This window comes from Planococcus citri, chromosome 2, assembly GCF_950023065.1.
Source record: "Planococcus citri chromosome 2, ihPlaCitr1.1, whole genome shotgun sequence".
NCBI classification, from domain to species: domain Eukaryota; kingdom Metazoa; phylum Arthropoda; class Insecta; order Hemiptera; family Pseudococcidae; genus Planococcus; species Planococcus citri.
Window position 1 is genome coordinate 74,091,640 of NC_088678.1, and position 7,052 is coordinate 74,098,691.

Genomic DNA, 7,052 nt, shown 5'->3' on the forward strand with positions numbered 1-7,052 from the left:
TCAGCAGTGGCTATTAGCATTACGTGATTAGGGAACACATTAAGTAAGTACATAACTCTCTGTGTCAATCCCAATTGTTGTGTACTTAGTGTGGCATGTGGCTAGCTAGCATCACACCAATCAGAGAACACTATTCATTACCTTATGATAAAGCTCTCTGATTTGATATTATTTATCAAGGGGAATACAAATTTTTCCAAATAAAATTTCAATTTTTTAAAATACAAGCAGAAGCCAAAGTCAATAATTCAACGACGCAATCTCGTAATAAAAGCAATTTTCAAGTTCAATGGAGTAATCTCAAAGCTAATGGTGGCGTAGCTGAAGGGGTAGGGGAGAGATCCTGGCTATACAGCATCGTAAAATATCCAAAATTCACCCGGAGTCAACAATTTCACAGCATGACCTCATTAGAAAAGCAATTTCTGGCTCAAGAGTGCATTTTTAGTAGTTATTGGAGCTCCAGAGGGGGGAGGGGGTTGAGGTGTGGGGGAATCGATGATGAACACATGTATCGAGGGCAATCCTAAGTTCAATTGAATTCGACAATTCAACTGCTACCTCGTGAGAAATGTAACTTCAGATTCTGCAATTTTGCTACATCACGTTTTTGACGTTCCACCCCCCCTCACTTCCTCTATCAATGCCAATAAAAAATGACGCATTTTTGAAATCGTCGTGAAATTCCGCAATTTACGAACATAATATCTTGAGAAAGGATCATTCATTTCACGCAGTTCTTCTTCCATCCTCCTCCTCCTCCTCATAACCGTGTTCGAAAAATATTCAAAATATGTACATACGAGTATCTATTAGTAAAAAATATAAAACAAGAATGAAATTACCTCCCAAAAACTCTCAAGAATCATTCAGCAATCCTTACAATTCTCATTCAAAGTCATAATATTTCAACACGACTCAACAACAATCCGGAGCAATAAATCAACCAAACCGTACAAACAACCGCCAAAATTTGGCCCAGGAAGAAAAATTTCTCACCAGTCGTGCCACAAATTCTCGTAATCTGGCAGCAATGACTACTAATACTACACCGAGAAGTAAAATCTCATTTAAAATTTCCCCAGTTTCTAAATCCGATCGCGCCAAAAACCAGCAAAAAAAACACCCAACCCCAAAACTCGAAACCCGACAATTGACACGACGAAATTATTCATTTTTCGGCGACATCTACTTATACTCTTCGTATGCGAGAATATAAGACAACTGTAGTACAAGTATACAAAATATTACACAAAAAAAAGTACATGCTAGTGCAAAACTTACCCAAGTATCGAAATATTTCGAATATCGCAGCCAAAAAAGTTTTCCAACGAAGAAAATTTTCGCCTAGAAAAAAAAGAGAATGAAAATATTAGCATTACACGTAGTATAGTTAAAAGAAAAAAACATATTTATTTTATCCGTTTGTTAACTGGATTAAAAGTAAAACATGATACGAGCAAAAAACTAAACAACATAAGAAAATTTCTGCAAGATTAATTTTACAATGCGTTCGACCGTTAGGGTGAAAGAAGAGGTGAGGGGTCGAGGGCAGAGATGGTGTAAACGCGAGAGAATGTACCCTATAAATGATTTAACATGTTTTAAACAAATATTGAGATTTTAGGCGATACATAATACTTTGTTTCGCCAACGAAACTGGCAAAATGATTAAAAAATTTTCTCCTCTTGCACCCTTTTGTTGGCCTTTGCTCTTTTTTTTTACTCTGTTTTATACGCGAGCTAGTTGTGCACGTATCTTATTTATATTTAATACGTCTCCATTAATTTAATTGCCAGCTGCCTTCGGCCTTTTTTTTCTTCTTCTATTTATGGAAAATGCCTGATAAAAATCCGCTAGATAGTGATAATGAAATTGCGTAAGTATATATTTTTCCTTCATTTTCATTATTATGTGTTTTTTTTTCGGTGTAGTTTTCGCTTTTCGAACCCCATCTTTTTCACGACGACGAGCCTAGAAATTTGATCTTTTTGGCGGGTGTATCGTTCGTAGGATATATAAAGTATAACTCGACGGTCTGAATATTGAGAAATATTAACGTTTTATGAGCTGCTAAGAATTTCAAATGGACGAGACGAAGATAACGCGCTGTTTAGACGAGCCATTAAAAAAATCTGCAGTTTTGGGATTTCTCCCTTACTTATTCTTCTGATTTTTACACGTCTTGGCCATCGTTGAGCATACTATTTTGTATGAACAATGTGCGCGAGTTTTAATAGCTATACAGGTATAATAAAAGTACATAAATTTTTAGGATGACAAAAAATGATCGAGATTTCGAAACCATGCAAGAGTTCCTGAAAGCTAATTAATTATCATCGAATTTAGACGAATTTCCAGCGAAGAGGATGCAATTTTCAAGGCTGTTTCATTTTGAAATTTTGTTAGACATCCTGGAAAAATCAATTAATTTGGACCGTAGGAATGGTGGTTTGGGGGGTGGTATCAGCTACCATCTTATTTCCATTCAAATTATGGGATGGATATCTCAAGTATTTCCCATGTTGTAAGTACAAAATTTACTGTGCTCAAAACGTATTGAAAATATAGTACTCGTATTTTACGCGTGAAAATAATATTTTGTTGGAATATCGTACTTGGCGTCATCACGTAGGCAGGTACATATACCTATAATATGTAACTTATGACAAATTCATCAGTACTTCGGGTATATATGAAGGCAGAGGTACATTATATGAAGAGGGGTTTTTCAAATCACGTTTCGACTACATCAATACGTACATGAAGGAGCCCTGATGCATGAATAATACGACGACTTGACGTAAGAATCCGTGTTGATGCAGGTGCGTAAAATAAAAAACGAACGGATCGAAATCGAAAATTATGCGTTATGTCGATCACAGGATATCACATTTTCGCTGATTTCAAGATTTTTAACTGACAATGAAACGGCAAAGAAAACAATCCGATTTTCAAAGATATCATTTTGACTAGTTTTTTTTCGTTTCATTTCATGTTTTCTGAAGGAGGAGGTGGGGATTTGTTTTTTGGCAAGATGAAAATTTTCCCCTTCTCTTCCAATATTTAGGAGTAATTTTTTCAAAAATACGACAAATTTAATTGGAATTTTGAAAATGAAGCTCGCTCAAAGGTATTGAACAGGGTGTCTATATATGTTCGGAAATGATCTTCCATAACTTTTCCAGGTTTTCCACACCAATTTCTACAATTTTCCAGACTCTCGAAAAATTAATTACCCATGCAAACAGGCGGGGGGGGGGGGGTGTCGTGTCAATTTTTTTCGAACATTATGAACGCCAAACATCGTTAATAGGCTAAAGTGCCTTTTTCGATTTTTGGTGAATTTTCAAAAATCGAATTTAGGTCAAAAATGTGGGGAAAAATCAAAATTTTACCAAATTGATCTAGATGGCTGAAATTTGGGATATACCCTATTTTCGACCTGCCAAATCGATTGGAAACTGCTTCAAACCATTTTGAGCAGTTCTGGAGCCTCTACGTAGATTATTGAAACTTGAACTCTGCAAAATAATAATTTTAAATAAGCTAAGAAGTCGACTGGAGGCTCCAGTAATTTTCAAAAAGGTCGCTATAGGCTCCAAAATGAATTGAACCCATCTGGAGTTCTCTTCAGAGGGTGTTAAAATTGGAGTGCAGTGTAAATTTTGGCTTTCCATCCCCGTTTGATGAAATTTTGGGGAAATATCAAGTTTCAAAAAACAATATTTTATCAAAAATGGAGTTAGCAAGCCGAATTTTACTCTGTAAACTAATACCAATACAATATGAAGTCGACTGCATGATGGATGCAAACCAGGGATGCGATGATACCGTATCGATACGGTATCGATACTTCTGAAAATATCATGATACGTATCGATAAATATCATGATACTTTTGTTTGTTTATTTAGCTTAAAAAGTTGGCTGAAATGCCAAAACTTTCACAGATAAAAAAAAGCCAAAAACTAACAAAATTCAAAAGCTCGGTATCAAGTTTGGATCGATACGTATCGATACACTACTGATCTGATACGTATCGATAAATATCATGATATATTGGGTATCATCGCATCCCTGATGCAAACCGTTTTGAGCAGTTCTGGAGCCTCCAGTAGATTTTTGAAACTCGAAATCCCCACAAAATTTCATCAAATGGAGTTGGAAAGCCGAAATTCACTCCGCAAACTAATCTCAATACGCTACGAAGTCAACTGCAGGTAAATTTTAAGTCGTTTTGGAGCCTCCAGCGACTTTTCAAAAATCACTGGAGCCTCCAGTAGATTTTTGAAGCATGAACTTTCCCAACATTTCATCAAAATGAGTTGGAAACCCGAAATTTACTCTATAACTAATGTCTTTTGAAGCCTCCAGCAACTTTTTGAAAATTACTGGAGTCTCCAGTAGATTTTTGAAACTCAAAACCCCCACAAAATTTCATCAAATGGAGTTGGAAAGCCGAAATTCACTCTGCAAACTAATCTCAATACGCTACGAAGTCAACTGCAGGTGAATTTAAGTCGTTTTGGAGCCTCCAGCGCCTTTTCCAAAATTACTGGAGCCTCCAGTAGATTTTTGATACTTGAAGTTTCCCATAATTTCATCAAATGGAGTTGTAATGCCGAAATTTACTCTGTAACTAATGCCTTTTGAAGCCTCCGGCAACTTTTTGAAAATGACTGGAGCCTCCAGGAGATTTTTGAAACTTGATGTATCCCCAAAATTTCATCAAACGGGGATGGAAAGCCAAAATTTACAATGCACTCCAATTTTAACACCCTCTGAAGAGAACTCCAGATGGGTTCAAGTCATTTTGGAGCCTCCAGTAGATTTTTGAAACTTGAAATTTTCACAATATTTTATCAAATGGAGTTAGCAAGCCGAAATTTACTCTGTAAACTAATCCCAATACAATATGAAGTCGCATTAGTTACAGAGTACATTTCAGCATTACAACTCCATTCGATAAAATTATGGGAAACTTCAAGTATAAAATATCTACTGGAGGCTCCAGTAATTTTTGAAAAGACGCTGGAGGCTCGAAAACGACTTAAAATTTACCTGCAGTTGACTTCGTAGCGTATTGAGATTAGTTTGCAGAGTAAATTTCGGTTATCCAACTCTATTTGATGAAATTTTGTGGAGATTTCAAGTTTCAAAAATCTACTGGAGACTCCAGTAACTTTCAAAAATTCGCTGGAGGCTTTAAAAGACATTAGTTATGGAGTAAATTTCGGATTTCCAACTCATTTTGATGAAATTTTGGGAAAGTTCATGTTTCAAAAATCTACTGGAGGCTCCAGTAATTTTTAAAAAGTCGCCGGAGGCTCCAAAACGACTTAAAATTCACCTGCAGTTGACTTCGTAGCGTATTGAAATTAGTTTGCAGAGTGAATTTTGGCTTTCCAACTCCATTTTGATGAAATTTTGTGGGGATTTCGAGTTTCAAAAATCTACTGGAGGCTCCAGAACTGCTCAAAACGGTTTGAAACAGTTTCCAATCGATTTGGCAGGGCAAAAATAGGCTGTCTTCCAAATTTCATCTTTCTAGGTCAATTTGGTAAAATTTTGATTTTTCCCCACATTTTTGGCCAAAATTTGATTTTTGAAAATTCACCAAAAATCGAAAAAAGCACTTTAGCACTAGAAATTTTGACAGGTGATGAATTTTTTCCTGCCCTTTCGATCTACCTTTGTAAGATTTTGAAAATTTCGCACAAGTCCTATGTTGGAATGCAAAATCTGCGATTTCGGCTGACCTGTCAATCAAAATGGCCGCCATTTTGTAAGTAGAGCCACCTTTTTTTTGAGGACAAGGGCTAGAAATGTTCCTTAGGACTCCCCCTTAATGAAAAAAGTTGTCCTAGAAGATCGCCGGGGGGGTGCAATTGATCCTTAAGCGCCTCCCTCCCCCCGACTAAGGGGGTACAGCTCATGATTTTGAAAAACGCAGTAAATAGGATCAAACATTGGCATTTCTAGGGAACTCACAATCAGTTTGAATTTTGAGGGAAACTGGTTCTCAGAATCAGTGTATGTATCACCTTCTGGGATAATGTATATGTATTTCGAACCTCCCCTCTCTTGATCTGATCATTGGAAGACATCTCACTGACCTGTTAAACATTGCTGCTCTCACCCATTAGACATCGTGCTTTCTTTTTAGCACAACTGATTTGAAAAATCAAAGTCAAAAAAGTCAAAAAATTATCCCTCGAATAAGTACACTGAATAATCTCCTCGACACAGGTAACTATATTATACAAATTTGCAAAATCGTGGGCGACCCTTTTTTCTTTTTTTCTTCCTCATTCGCCTTCAAACCCTTTCATTTTAAAACAATCTTTATAGACGAACGAAAAAAAAGAGACAGAGAAAAGAAAACCCACCTGTATAAAAACAAAGGTAGGCGCTATAGGTATAGTCCGAAAAAAAAAACAACTTATAATTGATTTAAGTATTCTGAGCAGTGTCAGTATGCCATCATAGCAGAGCAGGAAAAATCCTATAAGTAATTATAATACCAGGTCATTGATGAAGATTTTGGCAAAGTTGATAAAATTCTCAACAGCATCCCGCGGTACGAGTCCACCGTATCGCAGCTGCCATCACGTTCATGATGACAAAATGAATAAGTATTTAGAGGGCGAGAAAAAGAACCTTCCCGTCACATACACATAGCGAAAAAAAAAGCAGCACACACACACACTAAAAAACAACAACAACAGTAACAGCGAAACAGAGAAAAAAAAGAAAAGCAGAACCGAAAAACAAGTATCGCATCCTCTCTCGTATCCTTTTCCCAGGCACCCGTGACCCTCGCGCAGCCCACACTAGTCGAGTTTTTGATGCAATTTAATTTTCAAGCGATACTTTCTTTTTGGCTTTCGCTCAAAATTGTTAACGTTTTTCGCTAAATTGTCAACTTTTATGTTTTTTATGCTGATGAGTTTTCCACTTTATCCTCGTTCCGTGTTATTCTTCCCTTCTCGCTCTCGTTACACTCGTACATTTCTTTTATCTTTTTTTCGTCGGTCGTCGTTTCGTTT

At 36.6% G+C, this 7,052-nt stretch overlaps 1 long non-coding RNA gene across 1 annotated transcript in view; it reads right to left on the reverse strand.

The window, feature by feature from the left end:
* Positions 1-1,350, reverse strand: part of LOC135837703 (uncharacterized) — a 354,017-nt gene extending 352,667 nt beyond the window's left edge. The window contains exon 1 of the long non-coding RNA XR_010557242.1: positions 1,285-1,350. This is a non-coding gene — a long non-coding RNA (uncharacterized LOC135837703). The remainder of the gene's footprint in view (positions 1-1,284) is intronic.
* Between the last annotated feature and the right edge of the window lie 5,702 nt (positions 1,351-7,052).